This window comes from Acanthopagrus latus, chromosome 20, assembly GCF_904848185.1.
Source record: "Acanthopagrus latus isolate v.2019 chromosome 20, fAcaLat1.1, whole genome shotgun sequence".
Classification (NCBI taxonomy): domain Eukaryota; kingdom Metazoa; phylum Chordata; class Actinopteri; order Spariformes; family Sparidae; genus Acanthopagrus; species Acanthopagrus latus.
The window spans coordinates 15,308,548-15,331,279 of NC_051058.1; the positions used below are offsets into that span (position 1 = coordinate 15,308,548).

A 22,732-nucleotide genomic window follows, 5' to 3' on the forward strand; every position below is an offset into this window, starting at 1 on the left:
GGGCGGATATCTGCTTCCAGTAACAAGCTTTGTTTCATCCCAGTTGTGTCAAAACATTTCTCTCCAGAAAGGCATCAAACATTTCAGGTAAATAAAAAAAAAAGGTTCTCACAGAGCCCGGAAAAAAAGAATCAATTGATTTGGCAAACCGAACTCTAATATAGTCGGTTGTTGCACACACATTTAATTACTCAATTTAAAGAATGTTGAGTTAAACAGTGTTGACAGCTGTGCTTCTCTCATGTGACTCGCTACTCTCAAGGCTTGTTGTTGTGCTGCTGTAACTAGCGCTCTCTGGCTAACTTGTTAGCAAGCTGTAGCTACACACGGTAGAGCTGGTTAGCCACAATAGCTCCCCAGGCTTATTTTAAATTTAGTCCCTCCTAGCTTGGTTGCTAATGGAATAATATGCTTTTGTATAACCATAGACTACTGACTCATAATTGTTTGCTAACCATTTTTCACTTGCGGAGGGTTATTGTGTAATTTTTAAGAATTTGCCAGAATTTGAAGTTAGCTCCAAAACTAAACGGGGGGCAGTATAACCGCTTAGCTGTAGCGGTTAGCAAGCAGCTCAGGAAACCATGGAGCAAAGCAGCCCACGCTGCAACCTAAGATGGGGCTCAGCTCAACTGGCGTCAGCTCAGTGCTAACTGGTTAGCATGTTAGCATCATTGGAAATCTCTGAAGACCTGCCCCTAAGAGCAAATCCACTTTTACATACTCATGTGGCATCACAACTGTAACAAAAAACAATATCCACTGTAGGCAACAACAACAATCGGCACCGCGTTAATAATTTTGCACAGCTTCACAAAATTAAGCCCTTACACCTGCCAGGCTCTGTTGGACCCACCGCATATGTATGAATAAGAAAAAACTCTCACCTGTGTTGACTTCAATCCTTGATTCTTCACCACGAAGGACCCCCCCACCCATTCACACACCAGGAGGAGAAACACTTCAGCGCCTCGCGTCTTCTGCCCCTGAGAGGAAATCAGAGAGAAAAAAAAACATCAATCACCGCTGCATCATCCACCAATCTCCAAACACTGAATTATTACATTTGCATTTTCTCCCTCTGCCTGAAAAATATCAAGCGCACTCGGTGATTTCGCTCCACACGGCCCACACCCTCTGGGCTCTGAGAGGCTTCCACCTGCGCCTTCCTGAATGTGGTACATGTCTTCCCTGCACGGATAAGCTCCTTCACGCTCCCCTGCACACGAAGGACGAATCCAAAGAGCGCCCAGTGCTTCACATGATCAGTATGTTATCATAAACATCCAACAAAGAGTAAGTTCACTGCCGTGGCACATTCGCAATTCACTCCCGATTGACAGATAAGCTTATTAAGAGGGGCCTTCAGTGCGGCTGGCAGGGCTACCACAGTAGTTGTTGGTTAACCATTTCATAAATATACCTTGAACGTAAAAGAGATAACAGGTTAATGGTTGTGTCTCGAGTATGTTTGCCCTTAATCAATTAAGAGCGCATTGTGAGTAGCTGTAATCACTTGCTTCATATTCATTGGCTGGATTCTGTCATAAGTTATTGTTCTATACATCACAAATGCCTCTGCTGGCATCTGACAGTAAACATTCTTTGAACATTTACATTGTCAATGGTAAAATGAGTGTTTAGAAGTGTAACTTTATTCTGTATTCCCACAAGACCTTAAGTATGTAGAAAAATGTCAAAATTAAGTTGTTGAAGGATATTATATAGGTCTTTTTGACAGCTAAATTAAAATTCCTCAACCCCTGAATGGTCTTGGTTAAGGTGGTAGTTAAATACAGTTGGCTTTCAAGGTAGCACGGCTTACAGCAGGTGTATAAACAAACTTTTGACCTTCTCCCCCGAGAACAAGAATGGCACTTATGTCCGCATACATCCGCCAAGGCCTAATAATCTCCTTTAGAACAACCAAATATAACATATTTCAGTCCGCGAGAATGTCGAAAAATGCCCTGTCTCGCAATGTTAGGGAAAGCAAGAAGAAATTCTGGGCATCTGCACCAAAAGTTAATGGGCTCTATTCTTGGCCGTGACCCAAACCCCATCCAAGTTTCAAGGAAATCCATTCAGTACTTTTTGTGTAATCCTGCTCACAAACCAACAAAACAACTAACAGACGCTGGCAAAAACATCACCTCCTTAGCGGCGCTAACAAAAAGGTCTTTAGGGTGTGTGAATATATATACGTAGAGTGTATATGTATGTGGCTAATGCCATTTTTCCCACCCCTCCCCTCTTTGATTCCTATGAAGTCTGTGTGAGAGTATCATTTTCATTGGACGTCTGCATAGTGACACAAGTGACAAACGCTAGCCATTTTTATCCCCCAACCGGACCTCCCCTGGCCTCTCCTCTGCTCGTGATTTGGTCGAGAGGACAAGGCTAATGCTCCATATATAAAAACCATCTAACCACAAGGTGTGTTTTCACATTCAGTGGGAGAAAGCAGTCCCCTGAGCACTTGCACTTCTTTTCTTTTTTTTTAATCCTCTTTTTTTTTTTTTTTTTTTTAATCATTGGAAGATTTTTCAGGCAGCATTTCTCCCCTGTTGGAAGTACAGCTCTCTGAAAAGAGAAAGTGGAGGAGCGCTGGGGGCTCGATGGGTCGGCAGAGGAGGAGGAGGAGGAGGGGGAGGAGGTGGAGGAGGGGTTGAAGCTGGGTGCCTCCTTTTTAAAGCCAGATTCTCCCCAGATACCTCTGTGCTATTCATCAACAGCTTTTCCAGGGCTGTGAAAAATCAATGTGCTCTGCACTGCAAACAGTTCATAATGACGGGGGATGGAGGAAAAAAAGCTCAACTGCAACAGAATTGATTTGTTTAAGTACAATAACACGGCTCTGCAGCGCGGTGAGGAGGAGGCTCGAGCGCCCAGACAAAGACTGACTGGCAGTATGAAACCACAAGCAGTAATTGACAAACTGCTGGCAAAGTGCAAATCTGAAATACAGAGGCCTGTTATCTAATTAAAGTAGTTTTCTCTGAATTACCACCTGACAGAGGAAAACACACATTGAGCCTCAAGTGGTTGCATATCCTCTCTAAGACGGGGTAAACCTCAGATAAAGAGTTTTTAAAAAAGGACCATTTCTCTATTTTAAGATGTTTTGGAAAAACATCTGAAGAAAAGACTACATTTGAAAATGTTCTAAAAATTGAAACTGGCATCTGAAGTGTTGATTTCATACAAGATTATATTCAGTATGTTTTTTAAAAAGTCCTCAAAAATAAGGACAACAGTTTCCTACCAAGTTCCCTGAGCTTGAATTAGCACATTGAAATACTTCGTTTTGTCTGAGCTGAAACTATTATCTAATAAAGATATAACAAAACAAAACAGCAGCACATCTTCACATTTGAGAAGCTGGAACTTGTAAACATTTTGGCATGATTTTAAGGCACAATATGTAATCATTTCTCACTAAAACAAATAGGGGGCAGCATATCACTCGAGTAACCGCGAAGTGCTGCTAACGGCTGGTGTTAGCTAGTTAGCTCAGTTAGCCATGTAGCTGGCAATTTGGACTGTGAGCTCAGAATCCAGATGAGTGTTAGTGTTTACACTGCCATGAGGATTTCTGGGACGGGCTAAATGGTTAGCATGCTAACGTCGGTAGACATCTCTGCAGCACAGCGCGGTGACATCATGACGTCAAAAGAGTTACTTCTTCACATTTTGTTGATCATTCTTACATATTGCCAACACACAAACACACACACACACACAAGCAAAAATCAGTCTCCATCATATTCTCACGCACACACACATCTGCTCTAATCATGCGACTCTCACATACACAGATAAACACACCACATCCCGAAGCCAATTCAAAGCACATGCAGAGATGGTTTGATGTTGCATAAAGCCAAGTCATCAAAAATGTTTGAAAGATGACATCCAAACAGAAAAAAAAAATCCCCCACAAGGTGAGACTTTAAACCTCCTGATACTGCAAAAAAAAAAAAAAAAAAAAAAAAAAAAACAGATGCTGGGAGTAAATTGTGTCAAGACAGGCCAGCACAGTAAAGCAGTTTGCCCTGGCTCTTTTAAGCCGGCCACAGAGGTGCATTTATCATTGTTATTATTCCTTCAGAGAGGCCCTCCCAGGTTTAATTGGGTCCTCATGGAGTCAAAATCCCCGCTGTCACTGCAGCCACTGGAGCTGGACAGACTCATTCCTCCCCAGAAATCTTTTTTTTTTTTTTACAAGGCCATATGAAAAACAGCCATTCAGCGCAAAGTGGCCATGAAAACCCACCGGTGAGTCGGGATGGGCAGTGGGAGCCGGACGCCACCCGCTAGAGCCCCGAACAATGGCAAAGGAGAGGAACACCTGGGGAGTAACTTTCACCTGGCTCCGCTCTCAGCGTCATGGGAGAAGCTTTTTCGAGAGCCACAGGCTGCCTGTCCAACCCGGCCAGCTCTCTGGGGGTATTATTCCCAATGGGCCGCATTTGCATTTTAACTGGTAAATACAGTAGGTTTTGAATGCGCATGGACTTGAAGCATGCGAGCAAACAATAGAACAGGGAGAGGATTAAAGAGGTTTTTAAGAGGTTTTTTTAGCCTCTAAAAAAAGGGGAACAATGAGCTAAGGTGATAAAACAGCTCAGGAGCATAAACATGCAGAGCTACGTTGTGTTTTTCGTGTTGTTCAGCTGAGTGAAATTGATAATTGCAGGTTGACACTTCAGATGACCCTCGAAAAGCGTTGCAAAATTTCCCTTTTTATTCACCACATATCCTTCGACGGATGTGTAGCAATGATTCAAAGTTTAAAAAAAAAAAAAAAAAAAAAAAGGGCAGAAACGGACAGATATGTGTGAAAAGGAATGGCTTTAATTACAACATTTCTGACCTCCCATTCACCTCCTTCTCTGCAGCTCAACGGTGCTCCACTTCCGAGGAGTGCTACACAAAATCACGACAACCTCCTTCAGGGGCCGCTTCCTGTTGTTGATATGCTGAAGACACGCAAGATCAACCGAGATACGCATCTCTGCCTTTCAAAAGACGCCCCGACAAAGACACTCTGAGGCAAAGGAGGAAACGCTGGAACGGCAAATGTAGGAATGACAGTCTCGTCGTTGGTAATGATTCTTTTCGGAGGAGACGAAGGGGGGTTTTTTGAGATAAAAAACCCGATTGAGTGGAAGAACACGGTGGAATTCGCCTCGCCTCACAGTCGGGGTGTTTACATATCCACTAATGACATCGTTAAAGGCAAATTAATTAAGAGGACACCCTGACTCCTGCAACCGTCATAAAACACTTTAATTGGGTAATTTTAATGGAATTAAGGTTTAAGGTCAATAACTCCTCAATCTTTCTAATTACGTGTTTTGCAACTATCGATCAGTTTGATTGCACTTTATATTCAAGTGAGGTTAACTGGTAATAAGGCCCATATAAATGCTTATGAGATGCTTATTAACATTGTTATGTGTTAATAAGACCTATATGTACATAAGTGTGAAAGGTGTGTCATGTAAGAATTAGAGCCAGCTGTCAGATCCATTTTCAACAGCCACGGGGCAGCGTATCATCTGAGGCTAGCTTGTTAGCATGCTAAGTTTAGTAGTTATCTCTGCAACACAGCACACTAAAGTCTTACACATTGCACCTTGAATAACCGCACATTTCTAAACTAAACCCTCCAGGACCCTGATAAGTCATCAGTTGTCGCTGATGGCATGTTTGCATACAAACACAAATATGCCGTCATGTGTAACTTTGGCACGGACGCTCACAGTTAATTCACAACTTCCCTCCACCTGTCAAGGCATCAAATGAAAAAGAACACTGCTACATCACCTTCAGGTGCCATATACCAACATAGTTTGGGGATGCAATGTTGAAATACGTCCAAATGCAGGTGAGCTATGTACAAAGAAGCTAGTTTGCTTTCGACATCAGCTAACTGGCAGTGACTGTTTTTAATCTTGTTAAAAGAAAAGGACCTCAGTTTTGGAGTGTGTCCCTGGAAGACTTCAGTTTGGAGGGCCACGAAGCACTAAAGCTTCACCCAAGTATCAAAGAAAAAAACTAGTCCTATGCATCAATGTGCAAAACACAAGGGTAGTGCTAAGTGGTCGAGGCATGGGGTGTATTGGGATTGTGAAGCCATTTTTCAACTATTATCATTGAATATACAGCAGTGAGGCTATTGCATTCTGCATGTGCAGCACATTCTGTTGGTCTCTGAGGAACGTCCATATGGAGCGACCACATTAGAAACACTCACATGTTGTTGTGGGGGCAAAGCCATAAACATCAGCGCATCACTGCGATGACTGAGCACTGTAGTGATGATTACAGGTTTAGAGATAATGTTTTGGGTTTTTTTTGGTGTGATACATTTAGAGAGCATGAGACACCGGCTCAGTTAGCTCCCCCAGTCTTCACTCTCTACTGATCAACACAAATGCTGGCGCCTAGTTAACCACCGCCGCTGTAATTATGTGAAGCCTCACACCCGCATGTACACATAACCTATACGGCACGCGCACACACACGCACAGGCAAGTGCACTCACTTGAGCAGCGCAGTCGTAGACATGTTGGTTGCCACTGGATCAGCATTGCAGCTACTACCAATTATGTCTCTTATTCAAGCAAATGCAGGTAATTTACTTCTTGCTGTGCAAAACTTCCCAACGTGTCTGCCCTCTGGCATCAATTGTTTGTGCTGTCGACTGCCTGAACAAGTGGAACAATTAAAGGAAGATATCCACAAAAAACATTCTTCTCTATCAATTTAGGGTAACGACGTAAAGGTATATTACAGCTTGTGTTTTAATTGCATTTTGGGGATTGTTCTTAATCGGTGATAATAACACAGTCGGGCTACTGAGCGCTAATGTGGTGACAGAACGACAACAAAGTTCAACAGGACAAGAAATTAGATATTTTTTTGTTGTTTTGTTTTTTTAGCAGCACATCTGTGTGTAAAAGCATAACTAGAGAAATGGTAAGCAAGTTGCAGGACTAATGACAAATATGCTAGCCACTCAGAAATCAACTTGCAGGTTCAGTGGAAACAGTCTTCCAAGTTTTGTTTTCAGAATGGTCACATCATTTAGAGCTACATAAATTGCTTGGTTAATTGATTAGTCAACTGAAAGAACATTTATTTCCAAATGTTTTGATAGTTGATCAGTCATTTCAGTCATTTTTTTAAGCAAAAGACTTGGTAAGCTAGCTGGTGAGCTAATGGCTAACATGCTAGCCAGTTGAAAACAGACTCACAGATTCATTTAAAATATTTGTTGTGGCCATTATTTCATTCAATGAAGAGTTGAAGCCAAGGGCATAACAAGCTCTCCTAGCTAGTAAGCTAACCTTTACTATTACGGATAAAACTGTGAAAATAAGGCCTACGTTGTATGAGACCAGACTTCCTGTTTTTTTATTTCAAAGGAGGGAGGTGATGTTATGTGGGTCCTCCATGAATTGATGGCTTCAATATTATTTCTCCTCCTCCTCTCCTCTCTACAGTATATCTTGTTTCAAAAGCAAGAGCAGCCCGAGAGGGCGCCTGTATTTTTCTTCCTTTGTTTCCAGCCTTTCCCTATCAGAGTGAGAAGGTGGTAGCAACTCCCACGAGGAAGATAGAGATAGAGGTGTAGGCTGCTGGCAGAGCGCTAAAGCAAAGAAAAGCCGCACCGTCTGACCGTGGACATAAAAACGATGCCCCCCTTACCTCCCCTACTCCTGTCCTGCTTCATCTGCAAAGCAAATCTCATGCCCTGCAGCCAGAGATTCCTCTTTGGTCACCTGGCTGTTCTCAGTGTTCTCACCAGCCCCGGGAGCAGAGGAGGGTTTACTAGAGGTGAAAGACTTCATAATGTAATGGAGACGAGCGAGAGGAGAGGAGAAATAGAGGGGAGATCGTCCCGAGCCAACTGCAAAGGAGAGGTGGGTGTAATGAGGCCTGATGTGTCACAAAAAAAGGACCTATATTTGCATTTTCCCCCTCCCTTATCTTTTCCTTCCTCCTTCTCATAATAAGGGGAAAGACAAAGCAATGAGAGGGAAGAAAGGTAGGGAGCGGACGTATACACAGAGGAATCCAGGGAGGGGTAAAGAGAGCACATTACTATGGGGAGGGGGCAAATGATTAAAGGCTGAGATGAATACAATCTGCCCCTTCTAGAGGAAAGAGGAAGGAATTTCCAGAGCCAATAATCAAAGCATCACACGGAGACCTGCCTCTCCCTTGCTGCTGAACCATGACCACGTCGGCAGAAGCACATTTTACACATCCGCCCTTTTATGGCCTGCGTGTTTCATCCACATGCAGCCATTAGTGGGCCCAGAATATTGATTTTAAAGAGATTCATACCTTGTAATTAAACAGAAAAAAAACTGCGGATGTTACACATCCCTCACGATTTGCGATTGCTGCAGCTAACCAGGTAAAAAACTGCGGTGAGGTGACTCGGTTGCAGAGCAGTCCCGAGGCGAAAAAAAGGGGAGAAGAGAAAGAAAAACAGCAACATCAATAATGAAGTGAAGGAGACGGGGGGAAGAAAACAAAGCCGTTCATAACAAATGAGAAAACAGGCAGAGCGTCTCATTGCGAGAGCGCTAACGACAATCAATTAGCAATTGCTCATGATCTTGGGTGCGTCGGAGTATAAGGTGTCTTAATGAGTCCCATTTCCATTAGCTGCTCGACTCGAGAGGCATAAGGAGGAGGCTGCTCCCACCAGCTCCTCCATCTCAATGCCTAATGACTGCGAGAGTGGATTACTCCATCAATTCCTCGCTTCTCTTTGTTTATCCCCTGCGTAAATAATGGTCAACCATTACAATGCATTAAGCGGGGCCACTCTGCGCTCAGCGACTGAGAGGGAGAAAGAGGAGCACAAGTGCTCCGACGGCATCCTCCAATGATCTCTGGGAAATCGGTTAATACCAGCCATGTGGTGGCAGAGAGGGAGGGGGAGGACGGGTCTGACGCCAGATGAATATCGAGGCTGCTTTTTACTGGGAGGAACGGTCGGAGAAGGAAGAGGAAAGTTTAATCTGACAAACACCTCATCTGGCCAATGGTGTTGCTTTAAAGGGCCAGCTCACAGTAATTACAGATAACACAATAACACTTTTTTCATCACAGAAACGGGGTTAAGTGACAAGAAAATATTTTTCTAAATAATCTTAAGTGGCAGCCCTTGTTGTTACTTTGTCATTTTAAAATAATTTCCTAATCTTCACGCTTCTGGAGATGCTAGTAGGAATGCACAATAGGGGCTATTTCCCTAAAAGATGAAGTTCCAGTGTTTCCCACACATATATTTTACCTGGAGCGTATTACATTCCTCCTGTAAACAACAATGACTGTGACGCGACCGCTCCGATTTAATACAGGCCTACTTATGCCAATGTGTTGTACAAACTTGTATGTGCTCCTGGTTGTTGCACACTGGTTTTGTGATCAGCTACATAATTAAAAAGGAAAATACAACCGTAGCGCTTCATGGAAAGACACCACTTGCAGGTAAGTGGAAACGTGTCATTTCATAATTTGAGTGACCTTACCCTTTAAGAAGGTCCCTTTTACCACTCAGAAACTCAGCAGGCTGTTTAATCTTTGGTAATTAATGTAAACGAGAACATTTTAAATGTACTTTCAAACGTTTATGTAATTAATTAGTCCATCGACAACTGGAAACAGGAAACTATCAATGACTTGATGGATGTGAGTCTTATACAACCGCAGAGAGGCTCTTTGTGTGTCATATGAGAGAATATAGTGTATGTTGTAGTGCTTTCACCCTGGATCGTACCAATCGATACTTCACCCAAGGCTCCATCACTCCCTTTCTATTTTCCTCTCTCTTTCTGGCACTCTCTGCTTTCCCTCTTGTGTCACAGCACCGGACAGGATAAAAATTAAACGCATCAGCAGAAAAACACACAAGTGGAAATGATCTCGCCGCTCCAGCCGCTCGGGTCATGAATCCGGCTAACTGTGCTTATCACAGGCTGCTGCTATTAGTCTTAATAGCCGCGGTGACAACCCGCCTTGAGAGGAGATGGGCTCTGCTACCCGGGGCTCAACCGCAGACAGGTGATTCTCATCTGTGGTCTCTTCATGTGTCATAGTGAAGGCAACGCTGGCTGAGAAAAATGTCTGGCGGCTTACTGGAGCACAACATCAGAAGCCAGCGGGCCATTACAGACACCAGAGCCATATGTTCCTGCGCACTGCAGCATCAATCAAGGACAAATTAAGAATTCAATCAAATGTTGATCACATTCAAGCTGTTCCTTGGTGATTATCTTGAAATACGATGATGTGAGAACCCAAATTCCATACATATTATATGCTAGAACACCATACACAATGTGCCATCATGTAGTATGTGATAACTGCTCAATGTTAGCCATTTTTAGACAGGAACTGATGCAGATGCACAGCCAACAGATTAGTTAAATTTTGGCTAATTTGAAGCTGCACAAATCAATATGTTTATGCTAACGATGGGAAAACTATAACAGTATGATTCATGTAAAGAGAGTAGTGACCAATCGTTAGAGAAGTTGGTGTTTTAGCTTCTTTCAGCTCATTGTTTTGGTTGAAGAGGCTCTTTGTACTTTGTTCGTTAGTCAATGCCATTTCTAAAAACACTGTTAACTACTGTTGCTCTCTGCTATCGGAGTGGACAGATGCACTGAGACGAGGCGCTTGACATAAATAAAGTCACATCATAAGTAAAGTCACATCATACTCACTCAAAGAAAAGAGCTCTGATAAACCTGCTACCAGCCCATATTGTGAACACATCAGCAGCTGCAGAGTGAGATGAAAGATATATCCCTTTGGAAGAGGAGACCAAAACAGAGCTAAAAGGAGACTTAATATTGAACATGCATTTGTTTATGTTCGTTCAAGTCTAGATGCTAATGTCGCTCTGTCTCTGCTGGATGTGGAGTCTAAATACTGCATGCATTTGTTTATGTTCGTTCAAGTCTAGTTGCTAATGTCGCTCTGTCTCTGCTGGATGTGGAGTCTAAATACTGTATGCTAACACGTTAGCTTGATATAACATCTTCACAGAGTGATACTGTGGTTTTAATATCTTGTAAGATGTTCTTTGATTAAATCAAGATATAACCCTTCTTGCTTTTTTCTTTGGTATTCTGGTCTTGAGTATGATAAATCCATGTGCACAACTATGAGCCGAAGCTGCTGCTGTTGCGTAGATGAAGCCAGTTAGAGGCACAAATCAACGCGGTGGCAAATTAATTACTAATCACACTACTGTGTCACTTGGCTTGAATCAGTATTTTCACTTCTGGTTCAGGTGCAAATTGAACTTTTTTATGTTCTCTATGCAGCTGTACTCATTTTTGTCCATGTGATGCTGTAACACCTGAATTCCCCTTCCAGGGCATCATTAAAGGATTATCTTATCTCATCTTATCTCATTGTATCTTCTACTATCTTTTACTGTCCCGTTGAAAAAACACTGTGCCACATTTGTTGTTTCTTTCTTGAAAAATGTTTCTTGGGATTCACAGTTGATTTTTCTCTGACCTTTTGTCTTCGGACCAAATGTCTTAAGACGTGTTGCTCATCTTTCGTACTGATGATTCAACTTTTCTTCCTGCCCATCTAAGCCTCGGAAGTGCTTAAACAGCTGTTTAAATAAGATTTCTTGCACTAAAAAAATACTATCCGGCTTTCACTTCCACAATGTTGGACAGCAAAAAATAACCATTTTTTCCACTGCTGTTAGTCCAGTTAAAATCCAAACAACAAAAACAGTGTGTATCACATTGCATTTCTCTCCTCGTGGTGCTAGCAGCATCGAGGCACAGCTCGGCAGGATTTGATGCAAACACACAATCATTTATTTTGCTCAATGTGAGAGCTCCTCATGACTTCAGTGTAAGAGGGATTATTGCCAGGGCCAAGAAGTGCATGTGGCACAAGAGCGAGTGTCTTACTGGGAAAAACAATTTCTCCCTCTGAAGTAAAAGGTTACTTGCCGCAGCCTGTCGAGGTGCCGTGCTGCGCCGCCATTGAATGGGATGCACAGCGGCAAAGTGAAAGTGTTAAGTTAGGTGCCTCACAAAAGTACAAAAAAACCCCCAAAAAACACATGAAAGAAGCACATACAATCAAGCTCGCATAGGAGAGAACAGCCTGCATAAACACTCCAACGATTCTTGCTGCCCCTTAACATGAAGCGAGACAAAAAGTGTTTGGGGAAACAAATGTCAGGACGTCTTTTCAGCCAGAATGCTTTCCCACGAGCCCCTCGGCCACTCTCCTCGTCCTCCTTCACAAACGACGGAGCTCGTGTGACTGGGACCATGTCAACATGTTGCTGCGTTTAGACAGGGGGAGGGAGGAATTACTTTGATCCACTTTGAGGTATGTCTTCCTCTGCTGTCAAGAACTAGTTGGGGTCTAAAGGAGGGAGCGGAGATGCTTGCTCATCCATTCCGTCAAAGATCTGGCTACTTTCATGCAGATGAAATGACGCCGATCACTGCCAATTTGAAGAATCCAACGTTGATGTTTCCAAACCGCAAAAGAAAAATAGTGGCAGAGCCTTTTTGTGGCCTATTATCACGGCCAAGAGATGACACTGTATTTTACAAGCCTGACAAAGTGCAGAGATATTGGGCTGAACAGCCTGTAGCTGCAGATCTGTGTGCAGAACAATGGCAGTCTGTGCTGATTTCTTGCCCTGAACAATGGCAGGATGACATGGAGCCCTGACAGACACTCACAGAGCAGCAGGATCTACACCGCAGACGGGGAGAGGCGGCTTCACAGAGCAACAAACACTGCCAAGAAACATCTCCTCATCTTCCTCTTTCCTCTCTCAACGTCTTTTATGTGTTTTGGCACCTCTGGCACTCGTAACTCCAAAGGCGAACAATCAAACTTTGAGCACACAACCTCTCTGAGTGAAGTGAGCCAGTCTCCCGAATAACAGGACGCAAGCTGACTGGACCCGAATTGATCGGTATCGACAGCTTTCAAACAAATCTAGTGCAAATTTTAACCGACTTTGCAGAAAATTGGCAAAGCAAAAATGTGGATACATTTCCATCCGCTACTTTTATGCAAATATTTGGATTTGGGCACAATGAGATTATTTTCCAGTCGGGTACCATTACACCAGAGCAGAAGAAAACACTATAATGAGATAATCATGTTTGCAATATTTTGGTCGAATTGTTGGCATCTCCACTTGGGTCTTTTAAAAGATACACATAACAACAGTGGTGGAAACGCACTAATGAACTACTGCTGGTGTTTTCCCATTTTTTCAATGAATAATTTGTTTGTTAGATTTCAAGAGACTAGAATGGGACTCAGCCGAACACATACCTTCACCAAGGCCCGACAATTGCCTTTAATTCAATCAAGCTGGACCTAATATCCAATAAAACATATTCAAAGCTATTAGATCTGTATTTGTATTTAGATCCATATCAAATTGTACTCATTCATACATCCCAGTCACCTAAATACGACATCATTTTTTTCATCAAGATCCATGCATGAGTCCCAAAAAATGTTTTTAAAAAATGGCAAGAAAGCAATTCCCAAATCTGTCCCTTTATCCAGATCCAAACCAAAAGTTTACAGGGGTCTATTCTGGACCAGGACCCATCCTCAACCCACGTTTGGTGAAAAGCAGTTCAGTAGTTTCTGTGTAATCTTGGTTACAAACCAACAAACAGACAGAAAGATAACCTCACCAATATCAGTGTTTCCCACATGTACAATTTACTTTGGTGCTTTTCTTTTTTCTGTCTGAGAGAACATCGCTGATATGCTTTCAATTCCACACCACACTGATGGACCGCAAAGTTTGATTGTGTTTGCTGTTAACTAATCGCCTGCTGTAGTCTTTGCTTTATTTGTTTTGATCAGCTACATCACTGACAAGCTTAATCCAGACGCGGCTTGCTTGCTGTCATATAGTAAAGACAATTTAAACATCAAAATCATATTAAAATGAAAATGAAATCCCAATAAGATGAGTGAAAATGCAAAAATAAACAATAAATACAGTGAAAATAATCTGGTGTGTAAAATCCAGGAGGTGATGAAACCTCCCGTCTTCCGTACGCCACCAAGGCGCTCAAAGTGTCCTTCATTATTAATGTCCTCTGAGCAGGACTTGAAGCAGCTTTGTTTCTTTTTATCAATCATTCATTCGCTTTCCACTGAACACACTACGATCCTCCAGTGTCAGATCAGACTTGAAGTGGCTCAAGAACCACCGATCTCAAGTCTTTTCCTTAATTAAATGAGTCTTAACAGGAGCCTTGAACACCTGCTCGCAAAACGATCAACAGCGCTCCGCTAACGCAGGGATCCCGAGCAATCCTTAACCCGTCAATCATTTAATACACGGCACTCAGGTCTCATGAATTAAGAATAGGATGCCAAAACCTATTTGTGCCAGCTCCTGTGTGTCTCTTCGTGTTTTGAAAACACCTCAAGAGTGAAAACGTGAGATTGAATCAGACTGAAATAATAATGTTGATGCTGCTTTTAAAGTATCACGAAAAAAAGAGAGAGAGAGAGAGAGAGAGAGAGAGAGAGAGAGCGAGAGAGAGAGAGAAAGAAACACATTCAGCACAAGCAGCTGCCTTCTCACCTTCCCCAGCTTGCACCCTGACTGAACAGGATCTCATTTCGCTCGACTACAGCAGGCGTTTAGTTAACAGCAAACATAATCAAACTTTGTGGTCTGTCTCTGCGGCACGGAATTGAAAGCATATCGTGCAGAGTTTCTTTGGTGGCAAAAATCTCCAATTACCTTCTGCGTGCGAGTGCTCACTGCGCTGGAACTTTTCCATTTCATCATTACACTCAAGCTGCCCTCCATCCAAAGCCAACCGGCAGCGGCAGCGGCACAGCAGACCGTGTCATCCGCGCACCGCGGGGGGATCCTTCCAAGCTGCAGTGAATTCCTCGTTTTTTGTCTGGGAAAAGATTCATGTCCATACAAACCGCAGGTGCAGTGACTTTTTTTTTTTTTTTTGAAGCACCACAATGAAAAGGGGGGCAGGGCAGAACACTCAGCTCCCCCCCACCCCCGGCTATGTTTGTCACAATCACTCGGTAGGTCAACTTTCCCCCCCAGTCTCATTAAGAGGTAAAAACACCAACACGTCTTTTTCTCCCCCGCGGGAAATGTTTCAGCTTTTTGCCACCGCACGTTACGATCGCTCTCGAGCCTTCACAATGGATTTGGGGGGAAACGAGAATGAGGGGATTATTTGATGCAACTTCCATTCAAGAGGCCAATTCTGCCCTGACCAATCAATACTAATCAAGCGGGAGATGACAGGAGATGAAATTCCCCGTGCTGCAGACGAACGCTTGTGTATCAGGACTTGGAGCTCTCACTCTGCTCCTCTTCTCGCCAATCCAGCGGTGGGAAGTAACAAAGAAACATGAAGTCAAGTGCCGTACCCATCTCAGGGATTTCACTCGAGCATTTTCAGGATTGCTACTTCATCCTTTTAATCCACTAAATAAATAGTCGGCTGCTTTTCACTCAAATCAAACCTACACTTAGTCATTTAATAACCAAGTAGCCTCATGTTAGCCTATAAACATATAAATGCTAGGAACTACTTTTAAAAGGCACACCTTATAAATCCTTTTTTTAAAAGTTGTAACTAAGGGCTTTATTTATGATTTATGAAAGAAATATTATAAATAAAATGGACCAGTATATTCTAGATTGCAACATTAGTGATAATGCACCACAACGATTAGTTTTAAGCTAGCGTTAGCTCCTCACTGCCCCTTAAATGGACAGTTTGGCTGTACACTTGAACAAAATGAATCTATTAACAGCCTATTGTCTTTTCTATTAGCAGTGTTTCCTGGCTTAACACAAAACAGGAAGCCTATGAACAAAATAAGAGTATCGAGCAAATGTAGCGTCTTATGTACCAACTGTTCGCTAGTTAGCGACTAAGCTAGTGGAGAACTGAGCGGCTATAGATGCAAAGGAGCACCAGGAGTGGGTTTTGACTAAAGCAGGTAAAAAGAGAGCAAATATCGGACTTACATTCAGCAGGAGGAGAGATGTGTGTGACTCAAAATGATGGTACTCTATGATGCTAATGTTGCTATGTGTCAAACAAGTTAGCTAACATGGCCGTCATATAGATCCACTAATAGCCGTGTGGGTTTTGTGTGTATAGCTCACTGTGCTGCCCTAAAATGGCAAAAAATTCAAATAATGCAGGCTTAAGCAGTAGTGGAGGCAGTATTCAGGAAATACACTGAAAGTAAAAGTACACAAAAGTAAAAGTACTCAATTCAGAAAAATAGGACTAGCATATATGCTACTATAGCATAGTTTGCTGAGTGGGAGCTATTTTTTTAACTCTGTTATAGCCTACAAGGCTCCACCTAATCAATGTTTTTATTCTGGATTAGGCTGCTGATTATTTTCTTGATTAATTGATCCATCGATTGGTTTATTCAATCTTCTGTTTACAGTGTGAAATGCCATAACAGTTAATCCACTTAGAGACACTTTCACTTTGCATGTTCAGTCCACGTGGGGTTACACTGAAAATAAATACATATCAAAATAAAAAGGAGCAAATCCTCACTTTTGACATGCTGGGATTATGAAAAGTCTGGCAACTATCCACGAGAACCTACCTCACTGTTTGTTTACATCTTTGGATAGTTTATTAGGATTAGAATTGGAACTTACAAGCTTCAGTAAAGACTCAAACGCAGGACCTACAGGCCTTGTATTTTCACACATTTGTGTTTTGTTTTTAGCTCAAGTTAATTAATTCCTCCTTCACCACGGCCAAACTCCCGCTGCAGCGCCCTACAAATTATTAATTCGCAGCATTAACCATGTTGACAGCGTTGAGCTCTGAGAGGCTACGGCCTGCCGAGGGTGTCTTTCATCTGAGGTAAGGAACAACAAAGAGCATGAGCTTCTCATGTTAACACAGGAAACATATATTTAATGAGACAACCGCTGCAAACTCTGCTGCCACGCTAAGTGAGTCTGACCCCGCACCGCAGAGCTCGCCGGCGCTGCCAAACAACAGTCTAGACGAGGCCGAAGCGGCGGCTGGGCCTCCCCGAAAAACTCTTGTAACGCTCAAGGAATTTGGTGCAGTTTCCTCGGAGCAGAGGAGGGAACGCATGAGTGAGAGTAAAGAGGGAGGCGAGATCCCTGCAGAGGTCAGAGCGTGTCCCCGGAGGTGTCAGGGGGAGTAAATGGGCATGACTGCAGAACAAGGGGGTTATACCCGCTCTCCTCCCCCCTTCTTTATCGCAGGGTGCCTTCGCTGACTCGTCCCAGAGCGCCTCAGAGCGAGAGAGCACAACTCCCCCCCTCCTCCCGACGCACACAAATTGGAACAGGAAGCGATTGTTAGCTTCGGGCGCAAATCACCACCTTATTAGAAAACAAACGAAGAACGTGACGCAGACGAGGATCTCTGGGACGTCGGAGGGAGCTCGTGTGATGACCGCCGAGTGGCTCACGCCGGGTTTTCTCTGCACGGCTGGCTGAAGGCTGACACCAGTATCAGGCCTCATGAATATTCAGTGGCACAAGTAAATAAGGCAGATAGCACTTGACATGTTTAACATCCACCTTTGGCACCTTCCACCCCCCCACCCCCACCCCCGCCTCGACAAAAGCCAACAAGGTGAAGCAGCAGAACAAATATGTCGGCTTGTTTGTGGGCGGCAGTGATCCCCCGCTGATGAATTGGATGGGTTTTTTTTTATAACAAAGAAGAATGAGTTTCAGTGGGCGAGGGACATCAAAATAAGCCGGACTCGGAAAAGAAAAACAAATCTGATTCCCTCTCCGCAGGATTTGAGTTACTAAACTGCTGTTTTTTCTTTATGTTTTTAAGGAAACTGGCATTAAAATGAAAATGCGGAGTGTTAAGGCCTCACGATACGCTGACATTTACATTCTTAGAAAAACATGTTTCCCTCAACTATAATCCCTGCTGGTATCAAAATGTTTGCTCTCTAAATATTTACCAACCCAGAGTCACATCTAAAAGCCTTAACACAGGCACCTTGAGACTTTCTGTTCTTTTTTTTTCCCTTCCTCCCCAAGTGTTGTGTCCCAAAGGAAATGCAGTGAAAGCACTACAGACTATCTCGCAAGTGAGTAAACTCCGCCGAGCAATGCAACGCGCTCCTCCCGACACCTCAAACGAGGCTCCAAGAAAGGAAAAGGGAAAAAAAAAAAAACATCTGCCACCGACAAACCAGCACTGCCTTAAAATCAGAGTCGCAGAGATCAGGGAGCGCGTTCAAATGTGACGCGGTGACAAGAAAAAGCCATGTAAATATTGACACTGTGATAGTCCTTCACCCGTGCTTATCCGCCGGACCTTTCCTGTAGGAGCCATTAAACACCTGCTCGGCACTGTCACAGGTGCGAGGGGCTCAAGGAACGCACCGCTGAGATTCTCTTTTAGGTGTCAGGTGCTCAGAGACAGGCGGCTTTGAGGAGTTTGCGCTCTCTTTGCTCAAGGGCGTCGGCGGCTTGAAGGGCACTGGAGCTGCCCTTGCATGACGGGCACCAGCTACATCATTCACGCCGTAATAACCAAACGAAGGCCCAATCACAGATGTGTTGATATCGGCCCGTGTCAAAACCTTTTCAAAGACACACTGTGTAGTTGTGAGTGCTTAAACAAACTAAATAAACTCTGTTTTGTCTTCACGACTGGACAACCTGAATAAACGAGCTGACCTTAAAGGACAACGCAATTTAACACTGTTTGGCTTTGTTTACATTTGGCGGACCCTGCCACCTCTCTAGCTTCAAACAGTGATCTGGGGACCTTCTTTTGCAGCTTGTTTATTCAGTTATTGGAAAAAAATAAATATTTATAAGTCTCAAGTAAGCTCAAGGAATTCAAACAATATTAATAAGGTACACCTATTAATATTGTTTGAATTCCTTTTATAAAACTACAGCCCCTTTAAGGACTTAAAAAAAGATGCTTGGGATGATCTATGATTATTAAGTTAGCTAATGTTTATCCACCATGTATCTCTGTCTCAAGTGTTTCGTTACCACATTTGAGGGATCACTGCAAAATAACGTGTAAATGTGCCAATCCATCGATATCAGAGTGCTTTACTCCCCAATATCGATGTAGGCATCAGCCTACAAAAATTTTTTTTTGACCAGGCTCCGACCCAGACACTCCTCAGTACAGCTGTGACTATCAATCACGTTCATTATCGATTTGAAATATCATTTTCTGATCCAATTTAATGAGAAATACGGTCCTTTATCACCGCCATACTGATCTCAGCTTTCAGCTTCGGTTTCTAATCGATGCGCGTAAGACACCCTTCCTTGAATGGGGGTCAGTCGGCGGCTCATATATGATCACTGATGATGAACACACACACACATATATAAACCCCATTTACACGTCTGCAGCCCGAGCTGTCAATAACAACATGTGAACACAAAGGTTCCAGGCGTCGAGCGCTACCCAGCTGTGCCTCTGCAGCCTGAGCGAGCACACAGCTTCCAAATGAACTGAGAGGTTGTGTACCGCTGAACGCCACACACCGAGTCTAACACACACACACACACACACACACACGCACTATAACCTCCTCTTACCCCTGCTCTGCCCTCCCCCCTCCCCTGCCTCCTGATAAGCTGGTTTGCCAGGCTTGCCATCGCCGCTGATGGCTCCGTTTGCACAACCGCTCCATTGTTGCCGTGCAGAGTGGACAACTGCACTTTGGACCTTTCAGCGAGGGGGGGGGGCCTTCTATTTTGTTTCCCTTAAGGGCATCCACTGTGGTTTATCTGCGAGGCTGCCAACCACGCGCGCTCTAAACACTGCAAACTGCAAGAAAAACATAAACAGGAGCCGCGTCGTATCCTGTGCGCTGGCCCGCTGCTTGTTAAGTACTGTACACTCACTTCACCGGGATGCTGATTTTTTTTTTTTAAAAAAAAAAAAAAAAAAAAAAAGGCAGCTGAATTATCTGAGTTGCTGGAACCTGATCCACTGCCGGGCTGACCTTTTTTTTTTTTTTTCCCCCCACAAAGCAATATTAAACGTAATAGTTGGGCCGAGTTAAGCGATCACAATTTATGAGTCCATTTAACCAGATTCAATATCGGATGACAAATGATCATCCCCGGCGAAGTAAAAGCTTACATACAGGAAAGTACAGCCCCCGCCACGCACCAATACGGAGCTTTATCAAACTTAACAATCAGCTCAGTGTCTGTCTGCCGCGAGTCTGGCTCAGCGGAGGGGCTGAGCAGAATTTTAAAAATGCATGACAAGACAAGAAGAAGAAGAAGAAGAAGAAGCAGAAGAAGAAGACGAAGGAGGAGGAGGAGAGGTTGCATATTAAATATCCACAGATATCTCTCCTTCATTTTATTTTTTTTTTCCTTTTCTTTTTGACTCCAGCTACATTAAGCTCAAATTGATGCGCACAGAATAGATGTTTGCTCCCTAATTTGGTCAACTGGCCAAGTGGATTAAGTGGAACAAATCCATTTTTCCTGAGTGCAAGTGTCAAAATGAAACATTTTCAATTTACCCCCCCCCCTTAAAGGTCTGTGGGACTTCTTCCCCCCCCAAGCTGTAGAACAAGCTGCTTACCGTGCAAAAACAGGCCGCAACGCCGCGCTAAACATGGCCCGGGCTCTAAATTAGCCCGACACAATCCACATATTTGATTCACTGTGCAGCCAGAGAGAAAAGGGAGCTACATGACTTTCAGGCATTCAGCTCAGACTATAAAGAAACAAAGTAGCCTACTTTGCACACTCCTCACTGCTCTCTTTTCAGCCACATCCTCTTGGATTTTATGACTCTGGTTAAAATGCAACCATTAAATATTCATGTGCGAGGGCTTTCACCCGTGAAGCAGTTCCCCCCCCCACACACACACTCTCTCTCCCTCTGTCTCTCGCTCTCTCTCTCACTCCGAGCTTTAGAGAAAGTGAGAAACTTTTTTGATTTTAACTGACAGGAGCTAAATATTAAAAAAAAAAAAAAAAAAAAGACGCGCTGGGAGTTCAGCAAAGTGTAGACTACTCCTCTCCAATATCCTTCTCCTGCCGATATGAGCCTCGCCTTCTTGGCTTTCATCCTCATTGTTTCTTTAAAAAAACAAAAAACAAAAAAAAAAAACCCTCACTTGTAGCGAGACTGTTATATAGAGTGAAATTAACATGACAATGCAAATGGCAGCGATTAATAAACACGAATACTCCCGAGCCAAACAATGACGTTATGAAAACTGATGGTTGACGATCGCTGCAAAGAGAATGGCCGGGTTTTGTTTTTTTTTTAATCCCGTTTTTTTTTTTTTTTTTTAGTCATCAACCAAACATCACTCCGCATGCATCATGAACTATATATTGCTCATTAATTTTTCACTTGTTGTCTTTGGCTGTTTATCATGCAAAACATTTCCTATCAGCAGCAAAAGTAATGACACAAATAATTCATACTTTGCCTCTTAGAACTCCTGGCAAGCTGAAATCTATAATATATAGTGACTCAAAGTGTCTCGGAAAAGATTAAGGATGAAATTATGTCTTCAGGTGGAGACTGTAGCATAAATAAGGCTGAAATGTGATTTTTGCGCCAGTAAACATTAGGGAAATTTTCGAGGCTTTTATTTGGTTGGATGTGACTCGCATACAAATCACTGGATGCAACATTGAGGGCTTCTCCAAACAAGCCATTTTGTAGACAAATGAGGCAACTGCTCAGACATGTGAGGCCTGCGCCCGGTCTTTGTGCTCAAGGTGGCCGAACACGTGTGACAACGGCTCGGCGCCGTAAGTTGATTCAACTGCCAGGAAAAAAAAAATCATGAGGGGTGGATGAAGCAGAACAAAACAAAAGGACTGTAGTGCGAGAGTACTGGAAGAAAAGTCAATTCATTCCCAACTAATCTTTTGGGAGTAATTAAGTAGCTCAAGGCTCAGTCCTTCTGCAACACAAGGTCAAATCTTTTATAGGTACAACATTATTTTCCATTTTTATGCAGATGACGCCCTGATCTACTTCATAGTTGAATCAAACAAAACAGCACAATCTGTGAAAATGCAATCCTGTCTTGCAGATGTAAAAAAATCTGTCTCTCTTGCACACAACACAGATAAACCAGAATACATTATCATATGTACAGAGCCCTCAAGCAAACACTTCTCGTGTCGCTCGGGTTCTTTGTCCTGTCGCATCAGATCACAGTGTAGAAATCTCTAGTATTTTTTTTGACGATACGCTTAACTTTGATCAGTCGTTCAGTCAGTCGCACCTCTATCAACTACGTAATGTCGCTAAAAAGGAATCTGGAAATTCTCATTCATGCCAGCTGCACAGCTAACTGAGCTAACTAGCTAACAGCAGCTAATGTTAGCTGCAGTAATTACGCACAACAAAAATAAGAATGTGAGGAAATAAGTTTTGATATTATATCAGACGTCTATGTGTTGTGTTGAAGAGACATCTGCTGAAGCTAGCATGCTAACCAGCCAGCCCGAGGCCTGAAAACCTCTTCCTCCCAGTGGGCCAATGATGCTAGCACTCGTCTGATACTCTGGCATTGAGCTATCAAGCTAACAGTAGCTACAGTCATCATCAGTTACTCTGGCGATATTGTGGCCCCTATTTGTTAGGAGTATTGCACCTTTAATGTATTTCAC

General features: G+C 43.2%; 1 protein-coding gene across 2 annotated transcripts in view; it reads right to left on the reverse strand.

Moving 5' to 3' along the window:
- The window catches only part of LOC119009913 (zinc finger MIZ domain-containing protein 1-like), a 171,038-nt gene that overhangs the window by 88,933 nt on the left and 59,373 nt on the right, over positions 1–22,732 (reverse strand). For both annotated transcript variants that reach the window (XM_037081644.1, XM_037081645.1), the window contains exon 6: positions 888–986. The gene's annotated coding sequence lies outside the window, so the exon portion shown is untranslated. The remainder of the gene's footprint in view (positions 1–887; positions 987–22,732) is intronic.